Source organism: Pteronotus mesoamericanus, unplaced genomic scaffold (genome assembly GCF_021234165.1).
Source record: "Pteronotus mesoamericanus isolate MK-2021 breed Mesoamerican mustached bat unplaced genomic scaffold, CSHL_Meso_final contig_214, whole genome shotgun sequence".
Lineage (NCBI taxonomy): Eukaryota > Metazoa > Chordata > Mammalia > Chiroptera > Mormoopidae > Pteronotus > Pteronotus mesoamericanus.
This window is the reverse complement of record NW_026555089.1, coordinates 3917468-3940910: the sequence shown is the minus strand read 5'-3', so window position 1 is coordinate 3940910 and position 23443 is coordinate 3917468. Positions and strand designations below refer to the sequence as shown.

The following is a 23443-nucleotide window of genomic DNA, read 5'->3' as shown; positions in this document are numbered from 1 at the left end:
AGAGTGGGCTGACAGGGACGGCAGTCATGAGGCCCTGACAAGCGAGGGCCGTTTCAATTTGTCCAATAAATCATCAAGATGGCCCTAGAAATCCTGCCACTTCTGACCTGAACTACTCCCATGCGGCCTCCTGTAACAACCTCCTGTTGTTGGGCCATTGCGGTCTTAATTTGGGTCCAGGTGACAAGGCTGCTGTGTTCAGGGTGGACATGCTCTCAGCTGGAGCAGCTTCGCGGGATCAGCAGCCACCTGAATGGCCCTGGAACGTTTCGTGGAGCACCCGAATGCCTCTACCCTAAACATCCCTGTTCTTCGCACAGCATCTCCATCAGCCTCAGAAGGCAGCTGTGGGTGGGAGGCGCGGCAGACGGAACGCCAGGGCTCAGCCTCAGGGGAGGCTGGCGCGCGGGTCAGTCTTGGAAGCCCACAGTCTGGACGAGTCCCTCCGCACACGCGGCTCGGAGGCGTGTCGGAGGGCAGCTAGAGCGGGTGAGAAGGGAGAACGGGTCAGAAACAGGCCCCAGGAATCTTCAGATTAACCAATGAGGCTCCTCCACGTCTACTTCCTACTACCCCCCAGCAACACCAGCAGCCCACCAGGCTCTGTCCGCAGCTCCCAGCAGCCTCAGCAGCCGCCAGCAAAAGCAGGTCAGGACCAGAAAGGTTTCCTGGCTCCATGCTGTGGCAGAAGTGAGCCCCCTGATGGACGGGGCTGTTTTCTCTCTCCCTCTAGAGAGAAAATGCTGTTTTCTCTTTCCCTTCCCTCCAGGCAGCTCTGTGCTGTCCTCACCGTGTCCAACGCAACCCCTGCCCAGGGCTGGCAGCCAACAGGCACAAATGAAAGGAAAACACCGCGTGACCATCAGGGCTGCAACTGTAGATATCAAAGTACCCAGAGAGGACAGACTGAGGCTGACATTTCCAGGTGGGGGAGTTGAAGGGGGGAACACAGAAACAATGAAGGCGGCAGACAGAAGGAAGAAAGGAGAACCAGAATACCAAAGACTGAAAATGACACAGAGTACAAACAGCACGTGGGCCAGAAACAGCACGTGGGCCTGGAACAGCACGGCCCAGCGGCTCCTGCCCTGAGAGGACCGCAGTGGTTCAGCACCACGCCAGCGCAGCTCCACATCACCCCGGCTACCCTGGATTTAAGGCGGCAGGGAGAGAGGAGAGGGTGGAACGGAGACAACTGGGACACTTAGCACTGTGCGGGCCATGGGGATTTGTGGACTGGGGAATGGGAGGCTGCAAGAAAGGAGGAGAGTGAGGGGTTTCAGAGCCAGCAGGGGGGTGACAGGGAAGGACAGGGACAGGTAGAGGGCTGGCTGGCATGGCACTGGTTGCCAGGTCCCAGCCTCATTCGAGGGCAAGACTTTCAGGGTGAACACTGCCCCCTGGTGCAAAAGGAGCGCTACTGCCGACCTGCACACCTCTGCCCAGGTACCTGACTCACAGTGGGAAGGCCACGTGCCCTAACTGCTCCACATCCTTTCACACTCGCTCAGGGAGGCCTTCCTGGACACCTCTGCTGCCCCAGCTGGCTCGCATGTCCCCCCAGGGCAGCCATTTCAGCACATTTCAGCTCTGTCAGTGTCCTTGCCCCACCCCACTGTCCTCTTGCTTAGGAGGGCTCCCCTTGAGGTTCTGTCTGTGTCCTCAGGAAAGAGCATTTGTGTTATAACCCATCTCAAAGGGGACACTGTGAGGACCTTGGGGACAGGACCCTCCATCTATTTTGTCCCCCAGTGTCTCCCTTGCACTCTGCACAGTGCCTGACACTGAATTAAATGCCTGGGGAATGAACTGATAAATGAATGAGTGGATGGATGGAGGACTGGCTGGATGGATGGACAGATGGATGGATTCTCCAGGTCATACAATGAGTTTGCAGAGTAGTGTGAGCCCAGAAGTATTACAGAGCTCTTAGACAAAGATCAATAAGGCATGGCCCCTGCTAGGGACAGCACACACAAGCTAGTGGAGCACACAAGTACCGCTTACACATATATCAGAGCCCAAAGTGTTGACACAAAGTCAAAAGGGCAAGATCAGCAAAAAGTACTGCAAAAGCATTGCGTTTGGGAACCAGGAAAGCCTGTCAGGGCTGAATGAGGTGTCAATTTTAAACATGGCTGGAACGTGCTGTGCAGGAAGCTGGACACCGGGACACAGCAGACATACAAGTGGTCCAGAAAGCTCTCTGGCGCCGTCATAGTCCACAATAGTCCCACAGGATCCCCACTCGCTTACTCAGTTCACCCTGTTCCAAGGTGGCAGGAAAGTGGATGCCACTGTATGGACTGAATCGTGTTCCCCAAAGAGACATGTGGAAGTCCCACCCCCAGGGCCACAGAATGTGACCTCAGTCAGAAATAGGGTCTTTCTAGGGGTAAGTGAAAACAAGGTCACTAGGGTGGGCCCTCATCCAATATGCTTGGTGGAAACATGGGGAAATGTGGACACAGACAGATACACACAGAGGGAAGACAGTGTGAAGACACTAGGAGAAGGCCATGTGCCCAGAGAGATGCATCTGTAAGTCACGGAATGCCCAGGATTGCTGGAAAACACCGGAACTAGAAGAGATGGAGAAGGGTTCTCCCCTAGAGCTGTCAGGAGGGACACGGCACTGCCAGCACCTTGATTCAGGATTCCAGCCTTTAGACTGGGGGACAGTAACTCTCTGTTGTTGTTGGCCATCCTGTTTTGGTGCTTCGCTATGGCAGCCTCAGGGAATAAATAGGGAACAAATAGACTGCCCCACCGGAGCTCACAGAGACCGAAACATCAGGGGCTGGGGAGCACAGGGGTAAAAATGCTCCCTCCTCTCATCTGCTCAGCCTCGCACAGGGCCCAGCGCAGCCTCCCGAGCAGGGCGGGGCTGTGCGGGGCAGCGACCAGCGCTCCGCTCTGGGCCGGGGACAGCCAGGCTGTCGGCAGCAGACATGGGTGCTTGCCCGTGCCAGCGGGTGGAGGCGTGGAGAGCTCAGCAGGAGGGCTTCATGGAGAAAGGCCAAGGCATAGGGAAGTGGCTCTGATGTGGTGACAAAGGAGAAAACAGCCTGGTGAAGCCCCCTGAGGCCAGAGGCAGGGAGGGACCCAGGGCAGACACCTCACCTTCAGGGTGGGAGCTTCCGCGCACAGCAAGGGGCATGGACTGTGCCCAAAACGTCAGGGGATGGGACCAAAGAAACCGGGCAGGGAGAAGAGGTTTGCAGTCCAGGGCGACCACTGTGGCCATTCCAAGGAAGCTGGATTTGAGGAGGAAAGACCAGAGACAGAGGGCAAACGAGAAAGGTGTTCTAATGTAAGCAAGAGAGAACGAGAACTGAGTGAAGAGACGCGCCGGAGCTAACACTGCCAGCACTTGCTGGATGAGGGGTGAGGAGCCCGCCAGTGAGGGTGACACGGGCTCCTGTTTTAAGGGAAGGGGTGAACACCCAGTTAAAGAACACAGAAGGAGAAGTAGGTGGGCGACTGGCGGGCTCAGCTTTGACCCTGACCAGCTTGAGCTACCTTCAAGCTACTCACCTGTGAAGGGAGTCTATGCAGAGCAAGAGCTTGGAGCTGGGGAGGGAGACTGAGGAGTTGCCGGCAGCCTGCAGGCAGCCTGCTGGGGAGAGGAGGGCAGGGGGGGTGGACGGGACAGCGAAAAACGCCCGCCAACTGCGTGAGCAGAGGGACACCCAGGGACCGGCCAGGGCCACGGGAATGCCTCCGCAAGAGCCAAGCGTTCTGAACGACGATTGGTGTCTACAGCAGCAGAGCTCTGATGAGGACGGGAAAAGCAGAGGCTCACTGGTGGCGCCAGTAGGCGCTCCAGGGGGCAGACACGAACCCTGAGAGCGGGAGAGAGAGGTGAGGAGGAGCCTACTGCAACTCCCCAAAGTCTGGGCAAGACTTACAGATCCTTAGGTAAGAAGAGGAGCAGGGCAGATGAGCTAGAGGATACTGGGGTCAAGAGACTTCTTTTGTAATTAAACGTCTGAAAAATACAAACAATACATCTGGCAATATAAGACCCAGAACCCAGAATAAGCTGATGTCACTTTGATAAGTTGATATATTTACTTCACATTTCATGGTAAGAACTAATCTGGTGAAATGTTGCGGATCAAACATAGGGTTCATTTCTAACCCCCACCCCTCCTCAAAATCCCACTAAAACATCAGCAAGAGGATTTTTTTTTTTTAAGGAGCACAACCCAGGTACCAGCTAGCTCAGTCAGCACAACATGAGACTCTTAAAGGGCACAAACCCACAAGGACAAAGAATGGGGAAGCCGGCGGCGGCAGATGAGAGAGGTCAATAAATTGGATGACCGAAAGTAGGTGGACCCATGGCAATGACAAGGGATGGAGAACATACAGGCAAATTTGAGCTACAGGAGTGTGGAACTTGGCAGGTCGGGTGCCTCAGAAGGTGGGGCTGCAAACAGAAGGCTGATGATGGTCTAATGGACAGTCCCAGACCTGTCCCCCCATCACAAGTGACCAGGGAAGCCTCCCACCCCTAGCAGAACAAGCACATCAAATACCCATGGCCCCTGAAAACTCCTCTGTCGTCTCTCGCGGAATCCTCCTAAAGACCCTTGGAACAGGTTCACCTGTGCTCCCAGCTCTAGGCCTGCAAACTGAGAACCAAGCAGGACCGAAGTAGTCACGTGCCCAAGGGCACGCTGCTAGGGAGTGCCAGGTACCCGGCACTGGTACCTCACAGGAGGGGCTGGGTCCCTGGCCACGTGGCCAAGCCCGGGCAGAGGCACAAGCCAGAACACTGGGAGTTGTGGAAGGTCTACAGACGGGGAGACTGCAGACCCCGCGGCTTCCACAAAGTAGTCCCCGGGCAGAGTCCCAGGCAGCGCACTGAGGACCCATTTCCAGGAAGCGAGCAGCCCAAGACTGAATTCCCATGGCTGCTGACATTTTGTGGGCGCCGGAAGAAAGAGGCAGCCTGCTGACTCCTCTCCCAAGGCAAGGACACCGAGCCCAGGCTTTTCTGTTGGTTGGGGTGTTGGTCTTCAAGATGAACAGACAACCCCAATCACCAGCTACTTGAGGAAATCACCAAAAAATTCACCAAAACAAATTAGGAATTAAAACAAGGGAATGCTGAAGAGGACAGTAGTGGAGAAAGCAGATACTTAGAAAAAGCTAGAATTAATCTTCCCAGAGAAGAGAAACTATTGCACAGAGAGGCGGCAGCTATTTTAAAAAGGCAACAAGAAAGAGCTCTAGGAAATTAAAAATAGAGTTGAAGACATTTTAAACATAATAAATAGAAGAATTAGAAGACAGTCGAGGATATCACTCAGAAAGCACAGTGAAAAGATGGACATACGGCAAACTGGAGAAGAGGCACGGAATTATGAGACTGAGTACAGGGGGCCCGGTGCCCAGCTCCAGGGAGTTCCCCGAGGGAGAGCAGGGGAGAACTATCCAGAACGTTTCCTGAAGCTGAAGGACATGCCTTCGGGTTGTGTGGGTTCTCTGAGGTTCCAGCACGATGCCCCCAGTCCCACTGGGCAATGGGATCCACAGGGAGCTTCCTGTATTCATTTCCTGGGGCTACCGTAACAAATTACCACAGACTCGGGGGCTTCAAACGACAGAAATGTGCCCTCTTTCAGTTTTGGAGGGAGGAGGTCAGCGTGCTTCACTGGGCTGAAATCAGGGTGCGGGAGGGCCCTGCTTCCTCCAGGAGCTCCAGGGGAGTGTCCCTTCGCGCCTCCTCCAGCTCCTGGTGGCTACTCGAAGGCCTCTGCTGGCAGCTGTGTCACTCTGGTCCGTCCGCACACTGCCTTCTCTGCAGTGTGCGTCTAACCCGCTACCTCTCTCTCCTGGGGACATGTGTGATGGCACCCAGAGCTCCCCGGGTAATCCAGGATTATCTCCCCGTGTCGAGGTCTCCAACTTCATCACATCTGCAAAGGCCCTTTTTCCTTATAAGGTGGCATTTACAGACCCCAAGGATAAGGACCTGAATATCACTGGGGTAATCACTCAGGCTGCTGCGCTTCCAAAGAGAATAAGACCAAGGTGATCATGTGACAGTCTTCAACAGTGACAATGAGCCAGAAGCTACTTCTAAGGGAAGATGTTCTCCAACCTAGAGTTCTCTACCCAGTTAGACTATCAATCAAGTGTGGGGCCAAAATAAAACTATTTCAGACGTGCTTGGCCAAGGGAAGTTTACGGCCCTCATACTGTTTGCCCGGGAAGCTCCTGGGGGATGGGCACTAAAACACAGGGAATAGATGAACCAAGACTGAGGAAGACAGGGTGCAGGGACCTAGGGAGCCAGCACAGAAGGAAGCAAGAAGGAAGAAGACAGATCCTCAGTGTGATGGTGAAGGAGGTCCCTGCGCACTGGCTGTCCAGCGGCCTGGAGGACCACAAGATGACAGTGGAGGCCAGAAAGCTCCCGGGGCTGGATGCTTCTGCAGGGGATGATGGGGAGGCTTAAACAAACAAAAAAAGTCTAGATCACCTGGGTCTCTGAAACAATGAAGGGAGAGGGTAGTTTACTATGCATCTGAGGATAAAGGAATGAGGCAAAAAGTAACTTCCGGAAACTGAGAAGTTGCACTAGAAAATGTCACCGCATGTACACTCGGTGTTCTCAAGTGTGAACATTAACTTGATTTCAATAAGGTAAAAACTGAAACCGTGCTTCAACACAAATGGTTACATAGCCATGTTGAGAGGACCAGGGACGGTGGGTACACACCTAGGGGCTGGCTGGGGCAGAGGTAAAAGGGAGCTAAACCTGCCACTGGAGGAGGTCGATAAAGTGAGTCAGATGCCATCTGGAAACAGGACGGGACGCAGCTGGGAGTTAAAGGGGCTGTCTCTCCGGTGCCAGCCAGGGGGCTGCGCTGAGGACGTTTTTATAAGCCTCGTGGCACAGTCTGACTCTCTGAAGTGTCCACATGCACTATTTTGATAAAAGTAACAGTTAAATTTAACCAGAGGAAAAGCGTGTCCCACAAGCAGTTATAGTCCCCATTCTTCCCTAATCCCCCGGGGCTGCGGACTCCAGTGTCACCGCAGGTGCTTCCCCTTTGCTGATTTCACACTGATTAGACATCTGGGCACCCGGACCCACATGCTTGGGTTTTAATTTTTCCACTAATAATTTAATGTCATTTTTTAACTTGCTTTTTTCCCACCCAATATAGTATTTGGAATCTATTCACATTGATGCAAGTAGTGCTAGCGCATTAGCTTTGATGGCTGTGTAATATGAAGTATACAGTTTATCCAGGCCCAAATGAGGGGACTACACGTTGTTTCTCAACTTTAACCAGAAAGAACTACGATGTATAGATTGGCAAATGATCACTGTTGAAACTGGGCGACAGGTACATGAAATTCACTGTACTATTCACTCCATTCTTATGTATGTTTGGAAAATCATGCTAAAACGTCAATTGAAATGTTAAAAAATGACCTTGTTGCCGTACACAAAAACGTGCAAGAGTCCCTCTAAGGTCTCTGCCTAGAACTGAAACTGCTCCATCGGATGGCAGGCACGCTGTGCACATTGGTGCTGCCTTATAGCCAGCTCCCAAGTCCTCCTAATTTCTGCAGCCATTTGGAAGGATAACCGACTTGCTATTTCCCCACATCTTTGCCAGCTCTTCTATTGTCAGGCTTTGATTTCTGTCAATCTCATGGGCATAAAATAGTATCTTGTTTTAATTTTCATTTCCCTGCTTGGTAGTAAAATCGGATATTTTCTCATGATTGTGGAGATAATTTTAGGTTTTCTCTTTGATGAATTGCCTGTTCATATCATTTGCTCCTTTTTCTGCTGGGCTGGTTGACATTTTCTTCTCTGAGTTGTACTGTCTTTTCTTTTCTTTTAATCCTCACCCGAGGACATGCTTATTGCTTTTAGAGAGGAAAGAAGGGAGAGGAAGAGGGAGAGAAACATTAATGTGAGAGAAACATCGATCAGTTGCCTCTCTTACATGTCCCAATTGAACCGCAAACTAGGCATGTGTGTTGACAGGGAATTGAATCCATGACCTTTTGGTTTACGAGAACGATGCGCCAACCAACTGTGCCACACTGGCCAGGGCTGTCCTACGTCTTTATGTATTGTAGACAGGACTCTATTCTTCATTATACAGGTGGCAGACATGAGAAAATCTCCAGCAAGTTAGAGCAAAGAAGAATGGGAAAGAGGAGGGTTGCAGAAATGGAGGCGGGGACGCAAATAAAACCTGGAGCAAGCCGGGGAGGGAGGCTCTGAGGCTCGGGTCAAAGACTGGCCTTGAACGGAGCATGCATCCCTCCTCTGAGACCAAAGCCTCTACAAGTTCTGGGACAGTCCCAGTGTGCAATATTCCAGTATCTGGCCACAGGCAGCTCTAAGGATGTAGCTGGTTGGGACCCAGGTGTCACCCAGTGCACAGACTTGGTCAAAGTCTGAAATGACCAGTGGCTTTTGCACTGTGGCTCTCCAGACTGACAGACCCAGATACTGTGTTCCGGGAGGCATGGCCAGGGAAGCAGCAGCCCGAGGAGACAGATCTGCAGACAGCAGGGCTTTCTGTTCACATACACACGCCACAGCTGCTGCAAGAGGCCAGGATGATGGGTTCGCCCTGCATCAGAGATGGCTGAGATTCAACTTGAAGTAAAATGTCTGGCCAGTAAACTCGGCAAAAGATGCAAATCAGACAAAGCAGTGATATTTCCCTCTAAGGGTGTTTTAAAAGAAGTTAGTTTTCTGAATGAGCTGCTTTAGGTCAAGAGATTCTTCTGGAAGAGCAAAATGTGATACTGTATAAGATTTCTTAAATTTCTTTTGTGATGATCTGTCCTTGGAGGATGAGAAGCAAAGCAGTTTTCTACCTGTTCCTACCAGATGCTGTTTTAATATTCCTTCATTACAAAAAAAAAAAAGAAAAAAAAAAGCAAAAGTTAGACAGGCTTGGAGTTTAGATATTAAGTATGTTTTACTTTAAAATGTACTATGAACCCTGGCCGGGTGGCTCAGCTGGTTAGAGCACCGTTCCAATAGGCCAGTGTTGCAAGTTTGATCCTCGGTCAGGGCACATAGGAGAATCAACCAATGAGTGCATAAATAAGTGGAACAACTCAATGTTTCTCTCTCATAAATAAATAAAATAAAATGCACCACAGGTTGGAGACGTGGAGCCTTCAGCACAGCCTGGCAGAGGAATGTTATCGGCAAGACCAATGCCAATCTCCTCCAGAACTCCTGACTCTCTTTATCAGCCAAGATAAAGCCATCGAGCTGAGGGCTGCAAGTTTTAGTGAATTAAAATGCAGACCATGCAGTTAAGTTCTGAACTTCAGATAAACAGCATTTTTTAAATATAGAAGAATATCCCATGCAATATTTGGGGCATACTGACACTATAAAATTATTTGTTGTTTATCTAAAATTAACACCGACCCAGGCATCCTGTATTTATCTGGCAGCCACAGCGAGCCGGCAGTGCCGAGGCCCCGCTGTGTCTCAGGAGAGAACAAACAGGTCCGGAGAATTCAGAGGTGCTGACATAATGTGGCTGGGGTCAACACAGAGATGCTGGGGGTCCAGCTGCGTGGGTTCAGATCAGGGCTCCACCAAGCCCACTGGCTCTGGGCAAGTCGCGTAACCTATGGGTCTCAATTTCTCTACCTACAAATCAGGGGTGTTAACAGTAACTGAGCATAGAGTTGTCACAAAGATCAGATGAGTTAATGCCTGGGAAGTGCTCAGAACAGTATCCAGGCCATAATCAGCCTTTATTATAAATGTGAGCTTTTAAGGCCAGCACCTGGAGGCTGAACAGCAGGGACTGGACCTCCTTCCGATGGACCGGGGCTGGGGCCACGAAGGGAGAACCCCAGGACAGCCGAGGCCCGGGCAGGGCCCTGTTTTGTAGCACTACATGACCTGGATGGCCTACTTAACCAGAAGAGACAACCTAAGAAATGGGTCCCCAGCTCACCTGTGTCAAGTCAGCAAGGACCCCCCATCTCCACCGTGGTGAGCCACGCTACCGCATTCCAAGCACAGCGCACCCCCACCGGCTCACTTGAATCTCCCAACTCCCTGCCCAGGGACATCCCACTGGTAGCCTGCAATTGTCCGCCTTGGGCGAACGTGCACCACAGAAATTGGCAAATGCTGCATTCGGGGCCCTTTTTCACCTCCCCGAGAGCCACTCCTGAACCATCACCCCGATGGCCGAGTATGCCACCTTGACACAGGACCGGCAGTCGGGGTCTGGGTGAGCGGCGTCCTTCACCCTTTTCCGTTTTGGCTTACGGAAGCCAAATAAAGAGGCCTCTGTTTCCTTTGTAAGGGCCTGGAGTAGAGTGCCTAATTCGCTCAAAACATGAGGATGAGCTAAGGGAGAAATGCACGAAGCTCTCTCTCCATGTCAGGGTAGTTCAGAAGCCTTTCTGCAACACTAATCAACCTGTGAGAATATCAAAATGAAAAATTTTAATAATCTCAACATGAAAATTATTCTTTTATTTTAAGGCACTGATTTATATTATTTCTTCTCTTAACGCCTTTTCCAACCTCTCTCTTTCTTCCCTCCGTTTTTTGGAATTTTTAACTTTTTTTCCCCCCAGTTACATTTGACATTCAACTGGAAGGAAACTTTGGCCTTCTGCCCACTCCATACCCAAGGCACCTTCTAGTTGGCGTACTTCCCACCGCAGTCCCGTGGGGATCAACCTTCGTTTTACTAACGAGAAAAACAAGGCCCACAAGGACCCACGCGGAGCAACCAACTCAAGAATCATCAAGCCTGGCCAGCTCAGAGTCCCTGGTTTTTCACGAGAGTACCTGGCTTGGTACCTGGTTCGCAGCAGGGTCCCAAATATGTTTCACTGAACCAAATACAACTGAGTGGAATGAAGATTTTCTACCTGAGCCGGGGTCTTCCCATGCTCTGAGATCCAGAACATGAGGCCAAGGATGCACCTCCGCCTAGCTAGGGAGCCAGGGCCAGCAGCTATAAAACACTAGGCAGGTTTCCTCACTCAGTCAGTCTTCTAGCTTACGGGATTACTCCTGGGCGCCAGGCATTTGCAGGTTTTGGGGTTGTTTTGTTTTTTTGTTTTTTTAACTGCTTTATTGAGATATACTCCATATACCATACAGGCAATACAGTTACATCCCCTCTTTAATGTCAAATGCATAAAAGAAGCTGCAAAATTGTTACTTCCTGGAGCATTTGAGATCTGACTCCCTGGCACATGTCATCAGTTTGGCTCAAATAAACTCTTACAAAAATTCTCTGCAGGTTTGGACATTTCTTACATCGACACTGCTTTTTGACTAACGTGGACAATGCTGCTATGAACATTTGTGTAGAAGTCTTTGGGTGGTCATGCGTTTTCATTTCTCTCACGTGTTCGTTTGGGAGTGACACTGCTGGGTCACATGGGCACTCCGTGTCTGACTGTGTGGGGAACTGACAGACTGTTTTCCACAGCAGCTGCTCCCCTACATGTCCCACCAACACTCGTGTCTTTCTGATTAGCCAGCCTAGGGGGGATCAAGTGGCATCTTACTATAGTTTTGATTTACAATTCCTTGATGGCTAATGGCATTGAGCATATTTTTCACCTACTTACTATTTGTTTATCTTCTTTGGAGAAATATCTATTCAGATCCTTTACCCATTTTTAAATTGATGATGATTTTTTTTTTAACCCTCACCCGAGGATGTGTTTATTGATTTTAGAGAAAGAGGGAGAAAGTGGGAGAAGAGAAAGAGAAACAGAGATCAGCTGCTTCCCAAACACACTCTACCCAGGGACCTGGCCTACCACCCAGGCATGTGCCCTGACTGGGAATCGAACCAGAGACCTTTTGCTTTGTTGGATGATGCCCAACCCACTGAGGCATGCCAGTCAGGACTCAGTCTGTAACTGTCTTGATTGCTGTAGCTTTGTAGTAAGTTTTGAAATCGGGAAGTATGAGTCCTACGACTGTGTTCTTTTTCAAGGTTCTTTTTTGGCTGTTCTGGTTCGCTTGCACTTATTTCTATATAAATTTTAGAATCATCTTGTCAATTTCTGGAAATAAAGGCAGCTGGGATTCTGACAGGGATTGCATTGAATCTGTATATCAAATTGGGGAGTATTGCCTTTTAACAACATTACATCTTCTCACCCTGACTGGTGTGGCTCAATGGGGTGGGCATCATCCCACAGACCAAAAGGTCACAGGTTCAATTCCTGGTCAGGGCACATGCCTGGGTTGCGGGCCAGGTCCCTAGTTGGGGGCATGTGAGAGGCAACCAATCGATGTTTCTCTTGCACATCGATGTTCCTCTCCCTCCCTTCCCCTCTCTCTAAAAATAAATAATATTTTAAATAAAAGAGCATTAAGTCTTCTGACCCACAAACATGGGGATTCGATTTGTTTAGATCTTTTTTAATTTTTTCAACAGTTTTATACTTTTAAGAGCATAATATTTACACTTCCTTTGTTAAATTTATTCCTAAGTACTTTATTCTTCTTGATCCTATTGTAAATATAACTGTTTTCTTCATTTTCAGTTTGCTCACTGCGACTATATAGGAATACAATTGATTTTTGTACATTGATATTTGTCCTGCAACCTTGCCAAACTCCCTTATTAGTTCTAATAGATTTCTAGTGAATTCCTTAGGTTTTCCTATACAAGATCATGTCCACTGTGAATAAACATACTTTTACTTCTTCCTTTCCAATCTGTATGCCTTTCACTTCATTATCTCTCTTAATTGCCCTAGATCACCAAATGTAAAATAGGTGACTGGCTTTGATTGGGAGGTAGGCACCGCCCCTGAAGCAGCAGCGGCTCTGGCCCCTGGGCAGGCCATCGCTCTCCCGCCCCCACTTCTCCTGGTTGGTTACTCTCCGCTCACCTCCCTGTGTCCCCTATCTCTGCCCTGCTCCACGTCCAGGGAACTTACCCCTGTGGACAGAGTCACCTATGCTCCTTGTTGGCTGGCTGCCCACAGGTTTAGCCAATGGCAGGCACGAACCAGAGAGAGGAGGGTGAGAGGAGAGAGCAAGGGGCATATCTTTCCCGCTCTCTGTTGGTAGGTGCCACAGTCCTGACTGGGGTTGTGTCCTGCCGCTATGACACCTCCTGCTGGGTATCGCGGCCTCCATACTGTCAACCCGCTCTGGAGTCTGGAGGAAACACTCTTTCGTCTCTCGACCCCTTCAAGCCTAGCGCTGTTGCCCCTCCCTGGGTGCTTCAACCTCCCTTGGGTGCCTGGCTTCATCGGCTGAATCAGTTATTCAGAGCTGATGTGTGACCTTCAACATTCCTGGCCCGCCTTTACCACTGTTCTGCTAGGCACCCGCACCCCAAACATCCCCCAGAGCAAGGCACTGTGGGACCTCACTCAGTGTGAAAACTATCAGTTCTCCGGATAAACTGATCACCAAAGTGCTGAGTCCGTGAGCCAAGGAAATGGCAAGGGAATTCAATGACAAGGAGGTTCAGTTCCTGGAAGGAAGAAAGTAAACAGCAACCCTGACAGGACATGGCCTTGCCTATAGTTGCTGCTGCTTCCTCTCCCTATTCTTGACCTCCTGGGCAACATAGTTCTGTATCCCCTTGATTTGACCTTTCACTCTCTGCTTTGGAATTCAAGCATGAAAGCTGGGCCAGAGGCTTCCCAGAGATGGCACTATAGGCCCCCACTATTGCTGATTTTTATCCGAATGACCACAGAGGCACACAAGGCAGAGCCCAAACCGCCAACACCATCTGCGTTTGCATGGGCTGGCTACCGCGTGCCAGCGACTGCTTTAAGCTACATTTTCTCATTTAGTTATCAGAAACTTTGTAAGGCAGGTGTTATGGTCACAGCTTTGTAAGTAAGGAAACAGAAACTTAGGATAAATACCTTGGCCACAGTCTCAAAGGTTGAAGGCCCTCATACTCTGGTTGGCTCATGGTTCCGAAGGGACCTTAGACTCTGTCCTGATTCCCAGAAACAGCCCGTGCATAGGTTTTGGATCTATGACCCAGTACTAGTTAACATCCTCTCTCCCCTGCCTGCCAGCCTACACCTTCTCCTCCTCAACCCTTCCGCTTGCCCTCAGCCAACCCCAGGCCTTTGGTCGCCATGCGAAGGGCATCCCCACCCCCTCCAGCTGGATTGGAGTCACCCCTCCCCCCAGTCTCCTCTCTACCAGAGCTCTTCCTCATCACGGTCACGCTGCCCTCCCACTCCGTGGAGGGAGGCCGACGGGGCACCCCACTGGTGGAGCAGAAACTTCTCCCAGGCTGTTCTGGACTCTGCAGAAATGGCCGGCCAGAGGCTCGCAGGCCCACGCTGGCCTGTGCCCTGAATGCACACCCAGGCGGGGAGCAGAGGAGGGCGGCCTGCCAGGAGCTCTGGCAACGGCCCTCAGCAGGGGGACGGGCCAAGCCTCGCTTTTATGCTCACCAGTGGCAAGGGGAGTGTTCATCTGAACACAGCAGTCTCTCCTCAACCGGGAAAAGTTAAATCGCTGAAAATTCCCTGGAGGGCGGGGGGACGCACCCCACCTGAGAACTTTGGACCTCACAGGAAAACTGGGTTTGGACTGAGGTGGTAAGTGCATTACGAAAGCCCCAGGTGAAAAACTGCCTTTCCCATCCTCGCAGTCCCAACCCCAGCGGCGCGGACACAAGGGTGCCTGCCCAGTGCCACCTGCTCCTATGCAGGGGAAGAGGTGGTATCTTATAATAATGGTGGAAACAATAATTACTAATAGCTACACATGTCTCTTAAGTGCCAGGCCCCGGACAAGGCACCACCCAGGTCAGCCTCCCAACACTTGTAATGTGGGTATTATACTATATGACAGCTTTATTGCACCGTCACTTGCATATTATGGTTATATTTGGCACTGTTTTTATGGCTCTCTGCAGTTTATAAGGTATTTTAATAGACACTCTCTTATGCTGCTAACAGCAGCCCTGACAGGTAGGAAGGGCAGGATTATCTTCATTTTACAGATAAGGAAAATGGGGCTTTCCAGCGCCATCTGCTGCACCCCCCCACCCCCGCCTACCCTAGCATCACTTACTGAACTCCTCGCTTTCTGCAGGATAAAGAGAAAAGCAGCCAGGGTCCTGGGGGCACGGCGCGATGGAGCACCGCAGACGGCAGCCTTGCGGAGGGGATGGGGCCATGCGTCCGCATTTGCTGCTGTGGGCCCTGCACTGCTGTGATTCCGTGGAAAGGGCAAGGCCTTAGAGTCAGAAAATCAGGTTCAAATTCCACCTCTGTCACCATCTGGCCGTATGACCCTGGGAATCACTCTGCCTCTCTGCATCTGCGTGACATTGTGACCTACAAGGAATACAAGGTCTGTCCAGAAAGTGTCCAGCTATGTGCTACGAAAAATACAAACATTTATTGAAGAGGATACAAGATACAAGAACACTGTACACAGGACAATGACGTCTCAGTCCCCATCAGAGTAGGCTCCTTGGAAACAGACCTCACTAAGTTTTCCCAGCGTGATGACCTTCTCAAGGAAATCTGGTTCATTGGTAGCGGTTTAAATCAAGTCATTAGCAACTGCAGCACAGTGTTCCTTCTGCTCTGGTAGCAGAAGCCATGGAATGAATTTTGCCACAATACACTTCATGCCAAGATCCTGCATCAAAACTCGGACACAGTAGTTTTCTGAATCCCCAGATCAGCTTCTAGTTCTCGCACTGTCAGTCGCCGACCTTTGTTGATTGCAGCCCATACACACTCAACATTCTCAGGTGCTCTGCTTGTTGCAGGCCTTCCAGACATGGATCACTTTCAACAGATTCTTGACCATCTTTGAGGCATTCATGCCACACTTTTATTTGCGCTGCACTCATTGCATCGTCCCTGAAAGCCTCTGAATCATCTGAACAGTTTCCACAGAGAAATGTTTAAGCTTAATGCAAAATTTGATGCAGGTTCGTTGCTCTACTCGCAGAGTCATTTTGAATGTGACGGGCACATAAGTACACATGCTCACTCAACAGAGTCTACCGCCCCCACTGACTAGTACGGTAGAGCCATCATTGTTCACACATGTGCGTTCCAGTCCACTCTCCTTGGCTAGCCGGTTACATCAATGTGGCGCAAACCATTTTCGTTACAGTAACAACAGCTGGACTTTTTCCAGACAAACTATAAATATATATATTTGCTTTTTAGTTCCCGGCACAGAGCTCTTAAAACCCTTAAAATTTCCTGAGGGTAGGGGAAACAGGAGCATCTTTTGTTGTTCATAATAGGCCCCTTTTGAACACACCTGAGTTTGTGCTAATGCGATGACTCCCGGTGGGTCCCTAGGAAGCGTCAGGATGGGAGCTGGTTGACAGAGAAACCAACCTTGAGATTAGAGGGGTCGGGGCGGAGTAGGGCTGGAGATTGAGTTAACCACCAATGGCCAGGGAAACAGTCAATCTTGCCTACCTAGTGGAGCCTCCATAAGAACTCTAAACAACAGGGTTCAGAGAGCTTCCAAGTTAGTATGTGCATCCATGTGCTGGGAGGGTGATACACCCCAACTCCACGGGACAGAAGCTCCTGCACTGGGGGCCCGCTCACACCTCCTATGCACCTCTTCATCTGGCTGTTCCTCGGTATCCTTTACAATAAACTGGTAGTAATAAGTAATACACTTTCTGAGTTCTGTGAGCTGTTCTAGCAAATCATCAAAACTGAGGAAGGGATCACAGGAGTCTCCGGTTTAGAGCTGATTGGTCAGAAGTTCGGGAGGGAAGCCTGGACTTGCCACTGATATCTGAAGTGGGGACAGCCTGTGGGGTCTGCACTAACTCTGAGTGGTTAGTGTCAGAACTGAACTGAATTGTAGGAAGCCCAGCTGGTGTCTGCAGAGAATGGAAGGACTGGTTGGTGTGAGGGAAAAACCCACATACCTGATGTTGGAAGTGTTATTAAAAAACAGTTAAGAACTTGTTAACCCAACTATAAAATGTCTTTGTCCTCCGGCACAGAGGGCTGACAATTAAGCTACCTGTTGTATGTGAAAATCCAGACTGTCCCTTCAGTTTCATAAGCTGTAAACCACAATACCTAGTCAAAGGATTAGGGTCAGATTTCACACCAGAGCTATCAAGTGTTTACTGAGCACCCAAGGCCCACAACTGCACGCCTGAGGGACAGAGGCTAATATAAAACATGGCCTCTGCCTTCAAGGAGCTTTTTATCTGGTGAGGAGACAAGACTAGCACACCCAAAACATAAGGAGTATTGAATGCCTACTATGTGCAAAGAAACTGCTTTGAGAGAAAAAGGAAATGGGGAGGGGTAAGTAACAGGAGAGCAAAGTAAAACGTTACGGGGGAGGGGACTTGGACTGGACTCAGAGGAAGAGCCCTGGCACACAGGGTGTCAGCACCTGCTCAGCGGGTGGGCAGGCAGTGAGAGGGAACGGTGGGGGTCAGCGGTCTTCTCCCTGCCAACACGGTCTAGCCTGACTAGTCTCGGGTCAGGGTCAGGCGGCACGAAGTACATGCTGATCAGATGAGAAGGCTGGTATGGAACCAACGGGAGGTGAAGTTGGAGAGGCTTAGTGAATTGCTAAGCAGAGAAAAAGTCCTCATTCGTTCACTCATTCAATAGTAACAGAGCCTTTGCAATGTGCCAGGCTCTGGAGATACAGCTGAACAAGAGAGAAGAGGTCCTGTCCTCACACACTGACATTTCATTCAAATCAGAAGGAGAACACATGCACAGGCGAGATTATTCCAGATCCTTCCAGATTAGTAAGTGCTAATTGTCTCAGTGCCTCAGAGACCCTTCTGATGACAGCCATCACATAGAGACTGACAGAGAACAAAGCCACAGGAGCCCAAATCCCTCCATCCCTGGTCCAGAACACCAGGGAGAAAAGGCACATTTATTACTGACACTGGGGACAAGGCAGAGGGAAATGTATGTCCCTCCCTCTCACCTGTCCCTGGAACCACATGCACACGCACATGCACAGGCACAGCCAGTTTCTTCCTTCTTGAATTCCTAACCCACAGCTGGAAGGGAGTCTGGCTTGTTTGCAGTTGAAGATAAGAACCAGAAGCCCTTTGGGGCCCTTATCAGTTTCTCCTCCCCCTGAACTGAGTGAAAGGTTTTCTTCTAAGTAAAGGGGAGAAATTCTCTCCTTGTAGATCTAAGCAGTGAGTCCTGTTCAAATGCCAGAAATGTGGCTTCCCAAAAAGCAAGCAGCTACATGCTTTCCCTTCATTGCTGTCTAGGATATAATCACAAACTCACATCTTGGGGAGAGCTGATCTTAGCCCTTCCTTTCCCAAATTCCTTATAAGGGCACATGTTACTTAGTGGTTCTTGTGAGCCATTGGCCTGCTATGACTTCGTTAGCAAGGTTTCTAAATGCTTGAACATCTCATTAAGTCCACCCAGATCAATTCACTTAATGTGACCTTATCCCAGCCACCAGGCCAGTTGAGAACAGGACTCTCCTACGGGACGGGCAGGCCTTCCTGTTCTGCAGCTCCAGAGCACTTCGTCAAGGCCCAGGATGGCCAAGATGCTGAAGCACAGCACGTGGGGACCCCTGGGCCGCTGGCCTTGGGCTAGACTCAGAGCAGACCCTTCCCTGACCGCTGGCAGCGCCACCGTTTCCATAAGAGACCCCAGTTATGGGAACCATGTGACCTTTCCCCCAACTGTCACCACCACACCAAGGCATTCTGGGCCAGAGCTCTGGGACCCATGGCCCATCCTCCTCTGACCCCAATGTCTCATTTTCATTGAACCCATTTTCATTGTCAAGTAGGGTTTTCTACCCGGGGCTTTTCAGCTTTGCCTGTCCCTGACCAGAACCGTCTCCAGAGGCCTGTGAGCAATGATCCAGCCTGCCCCTCCCCTGGATTCCTGTCTCTAAGGACATTCCCAGAATCCTTCTGCCCTCTCCCTTCCAAAATACCAGAAGGCTGCTGGGTTCCAGAGGGAAGAGAAACAATGGCCCCAGTGCGGCACACCTCCCAGGACCATGTGCTGCTAGAGGCCTCTGAAAGGCAGTCCTCTTACCGTGGCAGCCGGTCTGCAGAGCTCCAGGGAGGCTGCACTGCTCCCGGTGCCGCGACGCCCACCTCTGCACCCTCTGCCCACTGCCTGTTTACTACCGATGTTTTAGCTTAGGCCTCTGTCAATGACTTTCCAGAACTGCCCTTTCCCCTACAGCTCAGAGGACAGACAGGCTGCTTGTGAGCCAGTCTCTGGCTGAGGGGTAGACCTTGAACAGGCTGTTTGAGGGAAGAACACAAAACCAGGCCAAGGGTGAGCCGGGAGGAGATGGCCAAAAGCCACTGCCAGCGGATTCTGGCGGAACGATGAAAGGGCAGTGGTATTCGGGTTTTACCAAGAAGGAGGGCCAGGACCAGGGAGGCAGAGCCAGCCAGGAGAGCACTTCTGGCCTAAGAAAAGGAGCGGAGGATCCAATGGGGGGAGGAAAAAATGAGGAGTTTAGTATCTTCCTCTTTCTGCCCAGACCTTGCTATGCCTGAGGATGCCCCTCTGGGAACTGGTGACATCAGGGTGCTTTCTTTGAATGGGGCCGGGGGACTGGATTCCTCATGAGGGGATATGTTACCTGGTGGCTCTTGTGAGCCATTGGGCTGGTACGACTTCATTAGCAAGCTTTTAAATCCACCCATATCCCAGCTACCACACCAGTTGAGAACAAGAATAGAGTTCCCACCCACTGGGTGCAACCCCAGTATCGCCAAAACAAGCAACAAACCAGGCTGAGCTCTGACTGGGGGTTCTTGAAGAAAGCCCAGTCAATAACTCACCGTTGTATCTTTGCTCACCTTCCAGGACCCAAAGTTAATCAGTCAGAGGGGGCCTCTCTGGTTCAAGTGCTCACCGCCTGACAGGGCAGATGGCTTCCAGAGAAGTGGGCAGGCACGGGCTGAGCCGGCCAATGAAATGCAGGCCCCTGATGGGGCAGCCGGCCTAAGTCAGGTGGGGGTCGATGGGCATGCCCCAGTGTCTCTGGGAGACCCATGAGTTAAATGAAAACTCAGTGTGGTGGGGAATTTGCTCGCTCCTCCCGGGTCCAGGATGCCGACCTGCACAGGAACTTCTGACTCCACCTCTTCTCCTTGGTCAGCACTGGACCCGCAAACAGGCCTCAGCCTCATCCAGGGACAACGACAAGAGCAAGAATGGTCTAAGGGACATTTCTGCAGCATAAGATCTACGTCTGCTTTTTCAAGCATTTTCCATACCTTACCTTCATCTCCCTACACCACTGGAAAGAAGCCAGGAGACGGACATTTATCCCAACTGATGGAGGGGAGGTGGAACCCTCAGGACACCAGTGCAGGAAACAGATTATTCCAATCCAGGTCCAACAAGAAAAGTCCTAGGCTACTTAGGAAAAGGTACACGCTCTGGGTGAATAACCCTGGGCAAGAATTTGTTGAAATCAAGGAGGATGGGGACACTTCACCACATGTTCTGGATATGCCAGTGACACTTGGGTTACAGAGGTGGGTGACACCAGATTCTCATGGAGGATGAGCCAGGCATGAGAGAAGAACAGGATTCTGGAGTGAGACAGACCTGGACCTCACCTTAGATCTGTCATGTGCGACCTTGGGCAAGTCATTTTACCTCCAAGTCTTAATTTTGCCATTTGTAAATTGGGGATTAACCACACATACCTTGCAGGCTTGTTAATGAGAGCTTAATGGATCTCATTATTATGAATAACTAGTTTCTATTTCCAAATATTCCCAGTTTTTCTCATCAAAGTAGAACCTTTCTCATGAGAGAGGTGTACAAACAGGAAGAAGAAAATATATCCTAACATTCTACTGTTTCTCCAACTTCTGTTAAACTCCCGACATTGAAGAGCTCAACAAAAGAGGACAAGGGTAGGGGAGACCCTGGTGGTCAAATAGGAGAAATAGGTGCTCAGACGGTTGGGCACCTACACTCCTTTCCCCACAGTCTTCTCCTGGACACTTTCTGGCAGCCCCGGGCGCTATGCCATCGGGCACCCTTCTCGTGGTACTCAGCATCTGGGACAAGATCAAGGAAGCCAGTCACCTACCCTTGAGCAGGATTAGTCCCAGTAAGTACTGAGTCCTGTGTTCTGAGGAGAAAGGACTTGGGACATAGGTCTGTGCTTGGGTTTTCCTAGGGCCAGAGGGACTGGCAACTTCTAGGGTCACTGGTGCCTGTCCTCAGGGGACACTCCTCATGGGCCCAGCTACTTCTGCTCACGCATCATTTCATGGAGATCAGGCAGAAGAACAGGAACCTTCAGAACAGGTGTCTCTACTCCTCCTCCAGATTAAAAGTTGTGTGAGAGCTGGCCCACGTCTTACTCAGCTCTGCCTGTAGTGGGCATTTCACAGATTGTTACTGGACTTGGCCAAAAATATCATCAGCAGCAGCAGCAACAGCAGCAGCAGCAGCGCCATATGTTCTGTTTAGCCCAGTGCAGCCTCAGCCTGCCTAGGGCTCATGGCGGGGAGTGGGCAGAGCTGGGCGCATAGTGACTGAGGTACAGTCCTGCCCTCAGGACTCAGGGTCAGGGAAGTCATGACACATGCAAACAAAGAAGTGAAATGAATTGTACAGTGTAGCATGGTGATTATAGTTAACAATACTGTATTTTATATTTGCAAGTTGCTAAGAGAGTAGATCGTAAAAGTTCTGATCACAAGAAAACAAATGGAAACTATATGAGGTAATGGATGTTATCTAGACTTATTGTGGGTGATCATTTATCGATACATATGAACATCACATCACTATGTTATATACCTGAAATTAACATAAAGTTATATGTCAACTATTTCTCATTTAAAAAAATAAAAAAGAAGTGAAAAGAAGTGAAATGAGTACTACCATAAAGAAACAAGCAGGTAGGGTGAGGGGCCTGAGAAGCAACTGCCAGCGCGAAGCTGGGGGCGGGAGAAGGGGAGCTGGGTGCTAGGGAAAGCATCGCAGCGATGCGCTGACGGAGGAGGAGGCCGACAGGCAGACTGGCAGGGAAGGCAGAGGGGGGGTGCTCCAGGGAGATGGGAGGTGGGATGGGGACGCCGCCAGGCTTTGTATGTTCACAAGCCGTGTGCAGCTTGGTGTGGCTGAGGCACCAGGTGCTAGAACAAGGCTGGGGAGAAAGGCAAACTCAACCCCTCACGCACATCATAGAGAATGCCATCCACTGTGTCACTGTTTTCAGTGTAAGCAGAACATCCAGCATCAACAAGTGCAGCAATGAACTTTCTGCACAGTTGTGAAACACTGCCAAAGCCACCAATTACTACTACTTTATACTTGTTTTCTTCATCTAAGGAAAACAGAAATGAGGGAGGGAGGAAGAGTCTACCTCAGTTAAGCTGAAGGGAAAGACATTCACTGCTGTTCTGGTACATGTGTTGCCTGGATGTGGCAACAGCACTTTTGACCCTCGGAAGGACAGATAATAGACCAGACTTCCCATCAGTGACTCCAAGCAGAGGTCATATCAGATTGCACTCAGGTCCAAGAGTGGGGACATGGCCAACAAGAGGAAGATCTTGCATCTGTCCCTACCTCTTATCTCACACCCTCAGGGCAGCTGGATCCCTGGGAGGAATAATAGCCTTGGTACCCTATTCTTCTCAATCACCCCACACCCAGCCACAGAGGCCTTGGAAGTTCTATGACCTCTATGGAGCAAAGCAGGCAGGTTGAATGTCTTTCATCTCTTCAGAAAGCCTGTGAAGAACGTCCACTGGATAACACAAATGATGCTAAGTGCTATAGATAAACAGTGCGTGACAGTCCCTACATTTTAAAAATTCACCATGTGGATGGTGTAGGCAAGACCTATATGTGGCAAATTAATGGTCACCATCAGCAAGTCCCCACAGGACTATGCCACAAGGTATGGGATCACGTGGGCTGTTTCCAGGCCTCTACTGTCTCTTCATTAACGCCCAGAAAGATGCAACAAGCCCACCACTTGGAGATACCAGCTCCAGGCCAATGAGCAAATGCTTCTGGATTGACCCAGCCCAACCCCAGTGTTGACCAGCCTCACAATTTCCAAGAACAGGTCCGATACCCTTCCTCTGTCCCACAGCTTCAGCTTTGAGAACTATGTTGAACTGCAGTTCCCACGTGTAATGCACTCTTTGACTTGGGAGTTGACCTGAGTTGACCTGACCCTGTGAACCTTAGTTTCCTGATCGATAAGATGCAGGACCTGAGCCATCTTATGGAGTTGTTCCAAGAACTCAATGAGGTCATGAAATTCTGAAACACCTAGGAGCCTAGCACATTACAGGTGCCCAGAAAAGTGACCCCAGTGGTCAGCCCATGTAATGTCAGCCTTAACCCTTTTTCCATTGTGCCCTGGAGTTCAATATAAGACAGGTCAAGACACAGGCACAACTGGCGGAGGGGCATGAAAATAGAG

General features: G+C 50.3%; 1 protein-coding gene across 5 annotated transcripts in view; it reads right to left on the bottom strand.

Annotated features, from left to right (window-relative positions):
• Nucleotides 1-23443, bottom strand: part of PC (pyruvate carboxylase) — a 94092-nt gene that overhangs the window by 30410 nt on the left and 40239 nt on the right. The window contains exon 1 of one of the 5 annotated variants that reach the window (XM_054570813.1): nt 19051-19208. The exons of 3 other annotated variants lie outside the window; for them this stretch is intronic. The gene's annotated coding sequence lies outside the window, so the exon portion shown is untranslated. Of the gene's footprint in view, nt 1-15073; nt 15093-19050; nt 19209-23443 lie in introns of those variants that run through there. One more of the 5 variants, XM_054570815.1, reaches the window with a different exon arrangement.